Raw genomic sequence first — 16,558 nt, 5'->3', positions numbered from 1 at the left:
GTGATTTTCATGGAGGGGGCTTGCACCTCTTGTTGTTTTGCATGGCACTATCACAGCATAGGCCTACATTGATATTTTAAGCACCCTCTTGCTCCCCACTGTTGAAGAGCAATTCGGAGATGGCGATTGCTTCTTTCAACACGATCGAGCAACTGTTCATAAGCCACGGCCTGTGGCGGAGTGGTTACACGACAATAACATCCCTGTAATGGACAGGCCTGCACAGAGTCCTGACCCGAATCCTATAGAGCACTTTTGGGATGTTTTAGAACGTCAACTTCGTGCCAGGCCTCACCGACCGACATCGACACCTCTCTTCAGTGCAGCACTCCGCGAATAATGGGCTGCCATTCCCCAAGATATCTTCCAGCACCTGACTGAACGTATGCCTGCGAGAGCGGAAGCTGTCATCAAGGCTACACCATATTGAATTCCAGCATTACTAATGGAGGGCGCCACGAACTTGTAACTCATTTTCAGCCAGGTGTCCGGATACCTTTGATCACATAGTGCATATAGGTGGAGAGCGTAACTTTAAATAACATCCGAACTCTAATTCTTTAAACATTATGTTGAAATTCTTCATACTTAAACTTTCGTGTATTACTGTGAGATGCGAATGTGAAACTAGTCAGCAGATAAATAAATGCATGCGGAAGATTTCTTGAAAACAACAGCTGGTGTAGATTGTCATACCAAGCCAACGGTCCATCATCCAAAACATGGATTCGAGCTCGATGTGGTTTCTTTCTCTTTTTCACAAATACAACGTATCGGATATAGTATAGGAGTAAAAGCACAAGGCAAAGCGATACCAATGTTAATATTGCAGATAACAATGATATTGTGGTTAGAAGTATATAAGGAAGGAAAAGATGGAAGAATGGTTACAGATAGTATTATGACGAATTAAGTGATTAGTTAACTCTTTCACTACCAGTTCCATTTTTTTCGGAGTGAAATACATTACTATATGGCTATTTTAGGTAATATCGTAATCGTAAGCAGCAATGTAAAAAAAATGTTGCCCGCCATTTCGTTTTATAATGCAGCGAGGGGTGAGACAGAAGAGACTATTCATAAGTACCTCCAGGATTTCAGGAGATAAGTACACAAAAACTACAAGGAATGTAAAAAACAGACGCATATCAGCGGATAAGCATCTCTCCAAGTTTTTAACTCACATTACAGGTATTCAATATAGGCACAGTGCGTGCAATTAATTGATATGTATTGTCCAGAAAAATGCAACAACAGCTCACTTCGCAAATATGTACATGGTGTTGCGTATTTGAAGATACCAAACAATTCAGTGTTACAATACGGAATGGAGTGGATCAGAGGGTTAAGAATGAAATTGGAAGGCACACAACCTACTGGTGCAAGCTGTAATTATAAGAATTCTGAAAGCCACTAAGAGGATTCCATAAAATGCAGCAAATTCTCACTGCTTCTCTGAAACCTGTCATGGGGCACATGGCACATACGTCCATGAAAAGGGCATACAGCAAGGTGGTTGGGGAGTGGTAGGACCAAGGCATCAAATAAACACCTCTGGCACCATACAAAGTATAATAAGTAATCCATTACAGGACAAAATAACAAATAAAGACCAGTAGATGCCCAGTTTATCTAGTTTTGGAACGTACGAATGCAATGATGTGAATGTAGGCAGGATTCCACACAGGCACCAGTTTACAATGCTGGATGCGGTGTTGTACGTGGTCTGGCGTAGTAGCGCAATGACTGGAACACCTAAAGCATAAACTGAAACGCATTTAACAAAAATACAGTAATTATTTCACAAAGTGGGAGCCTCTTCAAGTTTTCAATATTACACATTACAGTGACCGCAGATAGAAATATACACTGCCAGAAAATAATTAGTGCACCCAGAAAGATGACATCGATTTTAATCTGATGACGGCATGGCCACATGGTGGATAGTAGATGTACTGATAATTGTTTCAACGCCGTCCTTCAACAGATAGCGTAGTGGCATACCTACAGAGCGCCGGCCGAAGTGGCCGTGCGGTTAAAGGCGCTGCAGTCTGGAACCGCAAGACCGCTACGGTCGCAGGTTCGAATCCTGCCTCGGGCATGGATGTTTGTGATGTCCTTAGGTTAGTTAGATTTAACTAGTTATAAGTTCTAGGGGACTAATGACCTCAGCAGTTGAGTCCCATAGTGCTCAGAGCCATACCTACAGAGCGCCATCTGTATGTGATCTTTAAGGACTGTTCACAGCCACAAGGCTCAGTGTGCTGGTGTGAAGCAAGCACAAGCAGGTAACCACGCCACGGAGACACACTCGTGCTTCCAAGTGAGGTTGAAAGGGGTCGTATTGTGGTCTTCTGATAGGCGACATGGTTCTTTTGTAGAACTGCCACTCTAGCTGGCTGGACGTTCTTCGTCAGTTGTGCAACGATGCTGGTATCAGTGGTCACGTGAACATTCTCACACTTCTAAACGAGGTTCTGGACGTCCACGCGGCACAGACGCCTGCTAGGATCGTCGTAGTGGAAGGGCAGCAGTGGCAGGTCGTAAAACTACCACAGCACAGTTATGAGGGTTTGTGAGCCCAGACGTGCCAACACGAACTGTTGCGAACCGGTTATTGGCAGTGGGACTACGGGCACGCACACCTCCAGCCCGTCTTCCACTCACGCCACAGTATCGTCGTGCACGGCTTGACTGGTGCAGTCGGAGGATCACACGGAAGATGGACCGGCGCGGTGTGGTCTTCAGCGATCAAAGTAGGTTCTGCCTTACGAGAGTGGTGGACGTTCGTGCGTACGACGTAGGCCTGGTGTGCGGTCTCATAGTGCATTCGTCCAAGACACACTGGCTCACCCTAGGCCTTGTGGTCCAGGGTGCGATAGTCTACAGCTCTCGTTCACCTTTGCTGTTTCTGGAGGTTACACTAACCAGCGCTCTGAATGTGCAGAATGTTGTTAGATTCATTCTTTTGCCGTTCTTGCAACAGGAACGTGATGTGTTGTTCTAACAGGATAATGCTCACCCACACACTGCCCGTGAAACTAAACATGCTCTACAAGGCGTGCAGCAACTTCCTTGGCCAGCACTGTCTCCGATCTTGTCTCCAGTCGAGCGTGTCTAGGATACGATGGGACGAGAAGTGACTCGCGCGACTCGTCACCAATATTTCTTAAGCTGTCTGTCGTTTATCTCAAGTAAGTCAGTGAACAGGTCGCACAGGCGTGGAATGTGATAGTCCAGGACAGTATTCACCATCTCTACGATCTACTGGATGCCAGAGTCAAGAAATGCATTGCTGCCCATGGAGGCCACGCTGTGGTGTTTCAGCAAGGGTAGATAACTTGTATCTCAGAACCGCTTATGTTATTGATCTGTAAATGTACTCATTTCATGTACTCCTTATGCACTGTTCAACAATTAACCTCGAGGGGATTGGTAACCTCTAAAACAGTGTGCTAATTTTTTTAGGCACTTTATTTAGAATAACCTTTCACGATGCGCTCTATGCGGCGCCACATGCGAAGCCGTTGCTAAGTAACAGTCAAAGGGTATAACCACGCGCAATACCGATACGAGCAACATGGCTTCGATCCGTAGTAGTAGGCAGATGGTTTAAAAAGACAGGCTGGCTGCGGTTCCTTCTTCAGTGTGAGCTCGATGTCGATGGGACTATAATTGTTGAGAGCATTGCAAGTGAAAGGCAAGGGCCTGGCTTCCACTCCACGTCTGAAAAACAGTTTTAATTTGACAGGAAGTTTCAAACAGCTCATACTCCGCTGTGGGGGTGAAAGATTCGTAAAATGGAATTACTCAACCTATGGCAAATGTGCGAGGCCTGTACCTCTTCCCAGTGCAGGGGCTTCACATATCTGGGATTCCTCGACGACCAATTATTACACCGGAAGACGCAGTTAGGCCACGCAGATTTAGCCTTTCCGTGGTCTCCCTATATCGCTTAAGGCAAATACTGGAAAGTTTCCTTTGAAAAGAACAGATCCACATCCTTTCACAATTCGAGATAGTCTCTAATGGTCTTGTCGTTGACGAGACAACGAACACTAATATTCCTTCTAATTAACAGATTCCGCCGGCCACTGTGGCCGAGCGGTTCTAGGTGCTTCAGTCCGGAACCACGTTGCTGCTACGGTCGCAGGTTCGAATCCTGCCTCGGAAGTGTATGTGTGTGATGTCCTTAGGTTAGTTAAGTTTAAGTAGTTCTAAGTCTAGGGGACTGATGACCTCAGATGTTAAGTCCCACAGTGCTTATAGCCATTTGAACCATTTTGAATTAACAGATTCCATAACAGATGGGTACCAAGATCCGTACCAGTTTCTTGACCTTCACATTCTTCGGAACTAAACCCATTAGACTTTTATTAGTATGGGCATTCGAAAGCTCATTTTTATCTAATCCAGGTGCAATATAGAGAACGTCTTCGTAACCATGTTGTGGAAGACTCCGAAACAATAAGCAGTTTGGGTTGAAGGTGGTTTAACAATTTCTTCTACCATCGTGAATTACGCTGTCTGTCGTTTATATAAAGCAAATCAGTGAACAAGAAATACATTCGTTTTAATAACCCAGGGTGTATTCCTTTGCAAATTGTAACGATAAAAGCCTCTAGTACAGTTATTTAACTAAAGATTCTAGGGTATTGGATTCTGTCGGGTTTTCTTGGCACTGAACACGGAGGTAGTCAGTATTGGACGATAGTAGCCTACAGGTCAAAGCCTCCCTGTTTACATTCCCGGAAGTTGCCTCAGGGAAGTAAGAATATAGCCGCCGTTGTACGTCAAGGTTCAAATGGCTCTGAGACTATGGTACTTAACAACTGAGGTCATCAGTCCCCTAGAACTTAGAACTACTTAAACCTAACTAACGTAAGGACATCACACACATCCATGCCCGAGGCAGGATTCGAACCTGCAACAGTAGCAGTCGCGCGGTTCTGGACTGAAGCTCCTAGAACCGCTTGGCCACCGCGGTCGGCTGTACATCAAGGAGCGGTAAGAACACCTAACGGTGCTCCCGGGGGTGGCTGGTTCAGAATGATAGCCAATGACTGTCCCAGCAAATTGGAAAACATAGTTAATAGGAAAACACTGATAATTAGGCTCATACACAATAATTACAATTACAGTATATAAAAGAAAAAATTAACTTTTAAGATCGAGGCTGTGCCAAGAAAACACATAAATTTAATGTAACAAAATACTGATAAATAATATATAAATGAACACCCAGTAATTTGCTCGTTCTTCTGAGGAAGAACGTACCTAGCAGAACATGTAACTGGCGCAAAACCATAATTTCGTTTAGCGCAGTGGGCGAGTGCAAGTCTTTGAATTGGACGTTCCGTTGGCGACATTCTTGTTTCTAAACTGCCAAGTTATCCAGCTGGGGAAAGGGAGGCTACGGTTCAACGTGAAATCCTGGCGACTCCTCACTTCACTGAGAAGCGGAGGCTAGTTTAGAGCCAGACTGAGAATTTGCGCGGTCCGACCGGTATTCAGTCCCTCGACCTCTCCTTGTCAAGACATGCATTTTATCACTAGATCACCAAACCGGACATATGCTGATAACGCGCTCTCATTGCAGTAGACACGAAGTACAGTTAACTTCTCATGTCGGTTTGGTGGTATTCACATCTACTGAAGACTTGGTGGACCTCATATGAAATGAATACTATTGGTATGTACACTCAGATCTTAGCTATGGAATTCTTTATTGGGGAACAAATGCACAAAATATGAAGGCAATTTTCAAACTCCATAAAGGAGCCATAAGAATAATAACCAAAAATAGTAGTTGAGCTAATTGCAAAGATCTGTTCAAAACACTGGGGATTTTAACTGCTCCATATGAATACATTACCTAGTCAGTTGTACACATCAAAAATAGCATTGGTAACTACTGCACAAACAGCTCTATCCATAACCCTGGAACAAGAGCTAGACTCAACTTACAGTTACCAAGAAAAAATGAACATAAAACAGCATTTTTTACCAAGGAATAAAATTGCACAATAAATTAACAAAAGAGATTAAAGAAATTGCAAAAATATACAGCTATAAAGTACCTGTTGTGCAATACATTTTATACAGTGAAGGATTACTTAGATAAAACAGAGTAGGGATTTGGTAAAAAAAAGTTATACAAATAAATAATAATAATGATTATAAAACATCCAACATTCCACATAGCACCTTTCCTTCTTTCTTCCTTTTCTAGAAATGCCGCAAAGCTATGCATAGCACAACACTAACACCTCTTCCTCTTTCTCAACTCAGCATCTCACTCACTATAGAGGGATGATCACTCAGTTTTGCAGGATGGGAAATGGAAGTTGCGGTACAGAAAATGGCCCAGAGATCACCAGTGTGTGTGTGTGTGTGTGTGTGTGTTTTTGTGTGTGTAGTGAGTGAAGTGTTATGAAACAATGTATGTATAGTGTGTGCAGTGGCTGATAGAGATACATGAGTGAACAGTGTGGCTTTACATTATTTAATAATTTATTTGTAAAAAAAGTATTGTATACCAGGAGAAAATCTAATAATTGCCTCGAACTGGAAGTCTGTAAATGTATGTGTATACGAATTAGGTTATTTTAAATTGGTCTAAAATTGTAAATACTTTGACATGTCTTATTTCCTTGTAAAAAGATACCTATGGATGAATAAAGCTACTACTACTACTACTACTAGGTGGAGTCATATAGCGTGCCAGTAACAGGTAAACGTGTTAGATTTCATTTCTGCCTGCACAGCTCAAACCCGAATTACGTACTATATGTTGTTACCAGTAACGTATTAAACGCTGTAATACAATTATAATGCTATACAAAAAGCTTTAGCAACATAAATGTTATTTGATCACATGTTCTGTTGGAGTGTTCACACTCACGGCAACATGCTTATAATATATTAATACTGATGAACCTGTCGTATTTTCATCCATAAATTTCACAAAGATTTAAAGTCGCTTCCTTTGTTTCAGAAAGGCGTCCACAATTCAGCAATACACATTTTCAACAACAAGCCAACAGCCGTAAAAAATTTAACTAATAACAAAGTTCAATTTGTGAAAAGCATAAAGGATTTATTAGTGACCAACTGATGAATTTCTTAGCAGAAACCGAGCGAAGTGGCGCATTCGGGAGGACGACGACTCGAATCCACGTCTGGCCATCCTGATTTAGTTTTCCCGTGATTTTCCTAAATTGCTTCAGGGAAATACTGGAACGGTTCCTTTGAAAGGGCACGGCCGACTTCCTACCCCATCCTTCCATAATCTGATGGGACCGATGTCCTCACTGTTTGGTCCCTTCCCCCAAATTAACCAACCAACCATCTTAGCAGAACTGACTGATGTGTGTATGTTATTAATAATAATATTGCATATAATCTTAATAACATTGTATATGATCTTACTTCTGTACTCATTTTGTGCAGTAATGCGATCATTGCAAATAAGTATTGAAAAATGTTTTGATTTAATTTTTTTATGACGACACTTGGCTGCAGTAGCCTAAGGTTTATCGTATACACCTAAGTTATTGAACATTTAGTAATTAGTGACAAGTTTTATATCTTTTTAAATGTAAATACGCTTAGGACATTGTTTTTTTTTTTTCAAAATGGTTCAAATGGCTCTGAGCACTATGGGACTTAACATCTGTGGTCATCAGTCCCCTAGAACTTAGAACTACTTAAACCTAACTAACCTAAGGACATCACACACGTACATGCCCGAGGCAGGATTCGAACCTGCGACTGTAGCAGTCCCGCGGTTCCGGACTGAGAGCCTAGAACCGCTAGACCACCGCGGCCGGCGTTTTGTTTTTTGACTGATTCTACATCCACAAGGGCAGTTTCATTTGGGATCCATGGAAGGTACATTAGCATATCTGTTCTTATTTCGTAAATGTTTATTGTGTATTCTTGTTTTATGACAAATTCCTCATCCCAGAGGATATCCTCACTTCGGATCAACTGAACGAAAGGTACACCTAAGACCTAAGAACTAAGACTCTAGTTGGAAACAATCCAGGCCTGGTGATTGTTTGGCAGCCCTTTTGAGAAGGGCATCTTTAATGTCATTGGTTTGATTGGGAGTGTTGACAACACTGTAGCCTCTCCATTGAGAACACCTGTGTCAGTGAATGGAGGACTTCATCTGTCTCTGAGATGTCTTCATCCTCTGCTTTATAGTGTACTGTACCACAAATGCATCTGCAGTATCCTTTTAGGCTGTGAAGCGTCGGTCATCCGGTATTTAGAGGGCATGTACCAACATTCTCCAATCTAGTGCTGACAACAAGCACATATAGGTGTGCCAACCAGACAGCGTAGTGTGAGCGTGATGATCTTCACCTGTGAGGACGGGTCGTGAGTTGTGTTTGGGTAGCTCAGTCGGTAGAGCACTTGCCCACGAAAGGCAAAGATCCTGAGTTCTAGCCTCGGTCTGGCATACAGTTTTAGTCTGCCACGAAGCACACACTCCGCTGCAGAGTGAAAATTTCATTCTGGATCTTCACCTTTATCCGCCTCAGATCCACCTTACATTCATCAGATGCCGCTTGGGTGGGGATCTCCCGTAGCAGCATGAAATAGTACTCCATTGTTTAGTGATGCCAACGCATTTTCTTGCGACCGTATTGGATTAGAGTACGTAGAAAGGCGGACTTGAACCATTCGAGCCACCAACTAAGTGTGGACAGATACGATGGTAGGTACCCCTCACATTCCCTCCGTTCCTCTGTTATCAACTGCCGGCACTCTGGTTTGATGAGGAGCGAAATATTCAATTTCCACAAGCCCCGTCCACGCCACACCTTCTACCGTGGTGAAGATAATGTGCAGACATAATCAACGTGGTCGGCGAATCCCAACCATATCTCTGCGTCAAGCGTCATTGCCATGAGTCCTTGGAGATGTAGGCACCATCAACGTGGCTCACTGAGTGGCTGGTGACATAAGTGAATCCTCGCTAGCCGCCATGTATGTGTTGCCAGGTATCCATGAGGTGCAGTTCATTTACCAGCTGTTCAATTCTGCGCTTGTGGTGAAATGAGGCTTTCGGTACTTCGGGGATACGACGTATTCAAAGTCACCTCCGAGGATGGTGTGGTAATAACGGTCCACAAATAATGGCGCTACCTCTACCACATAAAAATGTGCCAATTCCCTTCTTTTGTCAGTACCAGAGAGAGCATGTAACTTCATGACTCTTGTGCGATCTTGCGAACTTGTCTCTTATAGGGTGCCTAGGAAGGCGTTTTTTCGGGTAGATAGACAACATACAAGTAAATCATATTAATGGAGTTTATTACAGTAATTGAGTTGACAACACTTAACTTTGATTTACAATGACGTGTCGCAAGCAGTTGGCGACATGCAAATAATCAATGTCCTTCGCTATATACAATGTCCATGCAAGTAACTGATACGGATCACAAGTCATGGCTCTTCTAGTGCGGCTCTACTAGTGTCACTCTTCTAGTCCTCTCTTCCAGTGCGTCTTTTCTAGTGCGCCCGAGGCTAGGCGGCGCGTCGTTTTTACTCTTTTCGTGTAGAGGTCACTCCTATCGTGGTGACGTCCTAGTCAGCGTGCTATTGGCTGACGTCGCCTCACAGCCTTCTCTGCTGATCGTCCTTTATCTTCGTGCCAGCGCTTGTCATTACAAGGTTCAAGGTGACGGGCCAGCGTCGTGTAGGGAGCGCGACAACGGCAGGGAAGGCACAAGTGTGGGCGCAGTGTTGGACTGGAAACTGTGGCTGCATGGGATGTCAAGCTTCCAGTCGTACCCCGCCATGTGGCCTTCGCTCTGGCGAAAACATCCCACGGAAAACGACCAGAAGGGTACGCATCCAGCTTCTGATTCCATAAAACAGGTGAAGAAGGCGGTGACTGCTGCGGTGTAGGTGGGGCGAGCTCCATTGGTAGGACAAGAGGAGGTGGTGGTGGTGAAGGCTCTGTCTCCATAGGATCATCCCGCACTATCGTGATGACATCCTCTGGTGGCTGCTGTGTCTGCACTGCCCTTGGGATCCATGAATCTGGGGAAGAGACACTGAAAGATCATCATGCACATGACAGAGGCGTTGATTTTGATGTCGGCGCTGCAAGCCACCTGGACCTGAAATACGAGGGCCACATTGAGGTCTGCCGCCCTCAGTGTGTCACGGATCATCTGGATCTTGACCCATGTACTGATGACGCTGAGATTAATAGTGCCTATCTGATAAACTTCCCACTGAATGGTGATATTAGAAGCATTCATGACGTAGGAAGAGTTGTGGTATTCTTAAGTGGCTCATCCATCAGAAGCACGTCTCCACCCCCTTAGACCTTCATCAGTTAGATTTCGTTGAGTGGCGTGACTGCAGCCGTCACAACCACTCCTTCGTGTGGGACTTCATTATCATCATCAGATCGCAGCAGTGTGCTGTGTTGGTGGTTTTCCTGGTGAGGTACTCTGTCTGTAGCAGTCAGTGTTTCATTGACTGTTTAGTCGTTGGTTAGCTCCGGCTGCTGTCCTGCATTCATAGGCATTTCACTGTGTGCATCTGTTGCCACCTGGGAGCAGACTGAAGGTTTGTTTCGTCCCGCAGGTAAGGATCGCTGCTGTTGGGAGTCATCTTCTACCAGACATAGCGTCTCTCAGGAACTTGACAGAGGCAGCTGACATTTCCTTCTCCACTTCTGAGACCTTTGTTTGCGCACATAGGTGTTGGTGTCCGAAGATTCCTGAGGATATTGACCGTCAGGGACAATATCTTCAGTTGTCACAACCATGGAGACGGCTTCCATCCCAGTCTCCTGTGCCACTCCACCGTCTCACGATAAAGGCATAGCAGGAGGGGGCTCAGTCGAAGTCTTCATTCCTTCTGCGGTGTCCTGTTGCTGCTCTAGAGACGGTGCTGGTGCTGGTAAAAGCAACTCCACAGTCGGTGTGTGGTGGTCGAATGGAAGAGCCTGTATGTACGTCAATGGGAGCGCCAATGCTGTAGTCATCACTTTCTCCACCTCTGGCAGTAAATGGGTAATTTGGTGTTGCACAGAGCTGGAACGTACATGCCCTTCTTGTCTACATCCCTATCATGGCTTGAGCTGACCATCACAGATGATGATGATACAACAGCCACCAATGTACAAATAGGACTGGACGTGCTTGGGAAATCTTTTGCACCCCATTAAGAGTGGGCTACATGGTGAAGTGCACCCATTATTGGGCTGTATGGTTCATAAATTTTCGACAGGCACTCAGCTCAGTAGCAACCACCTCACCAGGAACCTCAGACGGTAATTCCAACACCCGAGAAATCTTCTGTCCAAGACCTGCATGAGGGTTGGGTTCTCAGGATGGGGCAGGATAAGGCTACGATTGTGGCTGGAACTGTAATCAGTTACTCTCGGTTGCACAACAAATACGTAAACTTTATTTAAAGAAATTAAAATCTTAAATCAAACTCTTAAAAAAACACACAGTTGACTGCATGACAACTGAAGGCCTTATCATAGGGGGAAAAAAAACAATTCCACAATTTTAGGGCTGAAGGCCACCGACAATACCTCAAACAACAAACGGCTGAAGGCCTGAATTAGAAGTCAGGAAAACAATTCCAAATAGCACTTTTAATATAAAGACCTTGGCTTTAAAACAAGTTTGCTTAAAAAAACTTATTGTAAAACGGCTGAAGGCCTTATCACGAAAGAAGTGAAATTATTGCTCGGCTGAAGGCCACACACAACTTCAAATAACAAACGGCTGAAGGCCTTATGATAAAATAAGTGAAATTATTACTCGGCTGAAGGCCACAAACAATTTCAAATAAAAAACGGCCGAAGGCCTGAATTAGAAGCGAGGAAAACAATTCCATATAGCACCTTTAAAATAAATACCTTACTGAGTTATATTCTTGAGTTCAGACATCATTGTTGACATTTTCCTTCTCCTTGCTGAATTCGGAAATTATGTGAAGAATAGTGGCCATTTTTTGAGACTGCTTCATATGAGAGTTTACCAAGACTACTTGCTAGCTTACTTCTTGACTAAATATTACATTGCAAAAATATATCTGTATTAATTGTAGCCATGCAGAACACAGGATGAGTTACCGTGATATCACAACAATGAACATGCAGCGTAGTGTTGTATTATCTAGAACTGTTCATTATTGCAGAATGTTTACTATAGTCTAATTAATAATTAATTCAGTAATGAAAGCATCACTGAATGGAAGAATGTATTTAACTAAGGTTACAAAGTACCACCTTTCACAGTCTTCCCTGGTTGGCCGAAAATTAAAATCGTTACGTGTTCAAACCATTTTATTCTTTCGATTTACGAATCTACTGCACGAGTCATTTTCAGAGATTAATATTATTCATATTATTCGTTAAACCCTGCAGCAAGAAGGACCTTACCATATGCCATCAGTCGCTGCATAAGATAAAAATTAGTGTCGTATGCCTACTGATACTTATAGCCGTAAATTTATAATTTTTCCTGCCAAGAAACATTATAGCGCCTCATGTCTGTCGGGCATTACCAAGGTTTCATTTCCATTGTTGGCAATCGACGAGACAGTGATCAACGTCGTCTTCAAGATTCAGATCCGTCACATGGGCGGTCGAGCACTCCTGAAAGAAAGGATATTGTGGAGACTGGGCTAGCCATATACTGGGGGAGGGGGGGGGGGGGGGGGTTGTCTCCAGACTGAATTTTCACCCTGCAGCGGAGTGTGCGTGGATTTGAAACTTCCTTCCAGAGTACCTTTTTGTGGACACCGACGGCGCCTTGTGGACCGACCGCTGTGGTTGCCATTATATTAGATTATAGTATGGGTCAGTCAGTGTAGATTACCCTGTGGGCTTTGTTCGTGGTCAACGTGTTGTCAGCTTTCGTGTGGCAAGCTAATCTTAGGCTAAGTAAGATTAGTTGGCATGACCACTCTGTATGGCTCACGTTGCCTGTGTTCTTATGTTTAACTTGCCCTAGCTAGGCAACTTCCCCTAGGAAAGAGTGCCTTTGGCCTGGTATGTTTCCATCTGTGTTTGTGATCACAGTTCTTCACACTCGGAATGAAGTGGTTATGGAAATGTCTCGAGTTCCTAGCAAGTATCCTGATTACCTCCCACAAGTTTTCGAGGAAGTTATTAATTGTGCGTCTCCACGGTGCGTTTGTATCGTGAAGCACTGTTTATGATTCGTAATACCTTCTTGTGTGTGAGCTGCAGACTTGGAGCTACATGTACCCAGACTGTGTGATTAGACATCAGAATAACAGGCCAACGCTTTAAGACACGGTTCTGGCTCTGACCTGCAGTGATTCACAGCTTTCCCAAAAAATCATTCTCAGGACGATCAAGCAGTGACTTGACGCTCATTTCTCTCTTATTACAGCCCAATGTTTTAAACATTGCATTATTTATTTTTCTTAGGAAACACTGGTGCTAATTTACCTGTGATGCAAAATCAATGCCAGTCAATCTACAGCTATCGACGGAAGATAACTCGTGATATCTGCCTGTTTTGGATTTACCCTTTTACTTAAGCCTGACAAAGGAAGGTGTGGCAAAACACGCCTCTCCACGACCTTCTCTCAACTGCTTGCAGATTGACTTTTGATAAGATAACTGCACGTTGTTATCATTCTCGGACTGTCGTCGGGCACATTTTTTCCCACGCTCCCGCGCAGCCTCTTTTCCGCTTCTATCTTCCACAGAACGACACTACGAAAATATTGTTTCCGCTGTGATCCCTCACAAGTGTGACTTTACTCATTTCAAGAATTAGGAGCACTCCCCTTGAACATTTCTGTCCAACTTGAGTTTCAATGGCAATTATAAGAGAACTTGTTTACATGCCCAGATGGCACAGCGTTTCAGTACGCCGTTTCTCTGATTTGGGTAGATGCTCCGGTCCCAGATCGAATCCTCCTGATGGATTGACGACGGGGGTCGATGTGCTGGCCAGTGCAGAAGTGGTCTTTAGGTGGTTTCCCACATCAGACTTAGTGAATACCGAAATGCTACCAAAATCCTGCCTCAGTTTCACGATTCGCAAGCAGTTAGAAAACGTTCACACACTTTCACATGAATTACCCCCTAGACCGTCGGTGGGGGGTGGGTAGGGGGGGTGGAGGGGGGAGGGGGAGGAAATCTACAGGGGTGGAGAAAGGAAGAGCGTCCCTCGACCATCTGATAACATTGCCAAAGCGATTGCGACCACCAACCCTCCTGTAAGTACACGATAAACATAAAAGGAAAAAAAGGAGGAAACTTGTTTATGCTAATTGTATCCCTTCGTTTCTACGTATTTATTTATGTATTTTTTGCTAAATTAATTGACTGTTAATTCTCATCTGTAACGTTTCATTTAAATGAAATACGACTGTAACTCCACACAAATTAACATCTCGTTCGGTAGAGAATGGACTTTGGACAAGCGTAGGAAGTGAATATAGTCACAGTCTGCCTGAAATAGCCAGATTGACCTTAGCTTGGAATAATTGGGTGAAACCACCGTAAATCTAGATCCGGATGATTAGGATATGAACAGCGATTCTCCAGGATTTTCTTTCTTTTCCCGTGCCTTTATATAGTGTAGCATTGAGCCCGCTTTTTCAGGGATGGCAAATTTTATTTTGTTTAACTTTGTGGTCAGATGTCCTTTGTGACGCTACAGTCACGGTCACATAAAGGACAGAAATCATGTGTGCCATCTGTCATTGAATAGTGAGAACTTGATTCTTTATGCTATCCTACTTCAACTGTACGTGTATTGTGTTGTCTGAGGTGGAATTAAGGACTAGCCCAGCATTTGCTCTAACGAGCGTGGGAAACATCTTAAAAACCACACTCAGGCTGGCCACAACTGTTAATTCGACACACCGAGTCGATCCGATATATAAGCAGATTAATCTCGAACCTTCAGAACACTAGAAGACTACCTTAACCATTGCATCACCAGTCTCAGTGCTGTCTTATTGAGTCGATACTTACCTTCACCAAGTGAAGATCACGAAGATAGTAGTATTGATAAGTCTTATTAATATTACTATCTTTGTGATCTAAATGTATTTCCCCACAAAAAGATTACATATACATGTATGTATATATAATTTCTTAACTGACATTCTTTCCATTTCATATACCACATTCTTCTGCAGTAATAGCGTTTCTAGGGTCTGAGATATGGCTGTTTTCCATTTTCCTCCTTTTCCATCACTAGATGAAAAGAGTTTTAACATACTTCACCAAGAGAATCTTTAGTGTCCATGTTTTATTATGATACTTTTCCAGTTTCAGCATTACTTTTATTGCCAGCATTTATTGTCAATATATAACATGACAATTCTCTTTGAGATTTCATTGTCAATTTTTATCATCAACTTTGTCTGTCAATTTTTCTGTCAAGGTTACTACAAAATAACAGTAACCTACAAATAAGAACTGAAAGTAAAAACTGAATATATGAATGAAGTATCAATGTTTATTCTTCCCCACATTCTCTCTCAGCATTTGCACAGAAGACTGATACTCTTTCAGCTGTAGATCGAACCACTCCTGTGCAAAGTCACACATTTATTATATATGAGTGCATGTTAGGAAGATGGTTTACAGTTTTTCTAAATTCTCTTTTTGATATTTCATTCATATATCATTTCTTACTGTCAGTTATTATTGTCAGTTCATATTGTCAATTCCCATTGCCAATTTATATTGTCAATTCTTACTGTCAGTTCTTAATGTAAATTCTTGTTGTCAGTTATTATTGTCAATTGTTATTGCCAATCCTAACTATCAATTCTTATAGTCAATTCATAATGTCAATTCATATTGTCATTGTACATTGTCAATTCTTATATCAATTATTATTGCCAATTCTTATTGCTAACTCATATTGACAATTTATATTGAAAACTCTTCTATTTTATTCATATGTTTATTCTTTAGAAATATTTTCTGCTTTCTCTTGGATGATACTGATTGTAGAAACATTCTAAACACAGACAGTCCGAGCATGGTGCAAAGGGAGGTTTGCCACAGTGACACATCCTTGCATGAAGCTCACTCGGGAAGAAAACGTCGTTATCAGTTTTGGATTTCGCACAATGGCAATATTATTGCCACAAATGAAGCATAACAGATCTTATTGTCGGTTATTTTTGACAGGAATTTCACAGAAAACAACTTCAAATGATTTTCTCATTCTTCTGAAATACAATTAGTGGATAAATAACCACGTTATATCAATGTACTTGACGCACACAATAACGGAGCTGCTAACTGCTGTGCCATCATTTTGTCTGAGAATAGGGTGCGGTAAAAGGTACAAACGTGAATTTCAGCGAAAATGATTTCAGATGATTTTCTCACTCAGCTGACATTCAATTAGTAGACGAATAAGAACAACGTTAATATACTGGAAAACATTTGTACAATATTCTTCCTGAGACAGGAGGATGTAAATGAAAAACAAAAATTAAAATTAACAGGTTTCGAACATGGGGCTCATAATTAAGAAGCTGTGTTGCCAACCACTACGCC

The sequence above is a fragment of the Schistocerca serialis genome, chromosome 4 (genome assembly GCF_023864345.2).
Source record: "Schistocerca serialis cubense isolate TAMUIC-IGC-003099 chromosome 4, iqSchSeri2.2, whole genome shotgun sequence".
Taxonomy (NCBI): Eukaryota; Metazoa; Arthropoda; class Insecta; order Orthoptera; family Acrididae; genus Schistocerca; species Schistocerca serialis.
This window is presented reverse-complemented; position numbering follows the sequence as displayed.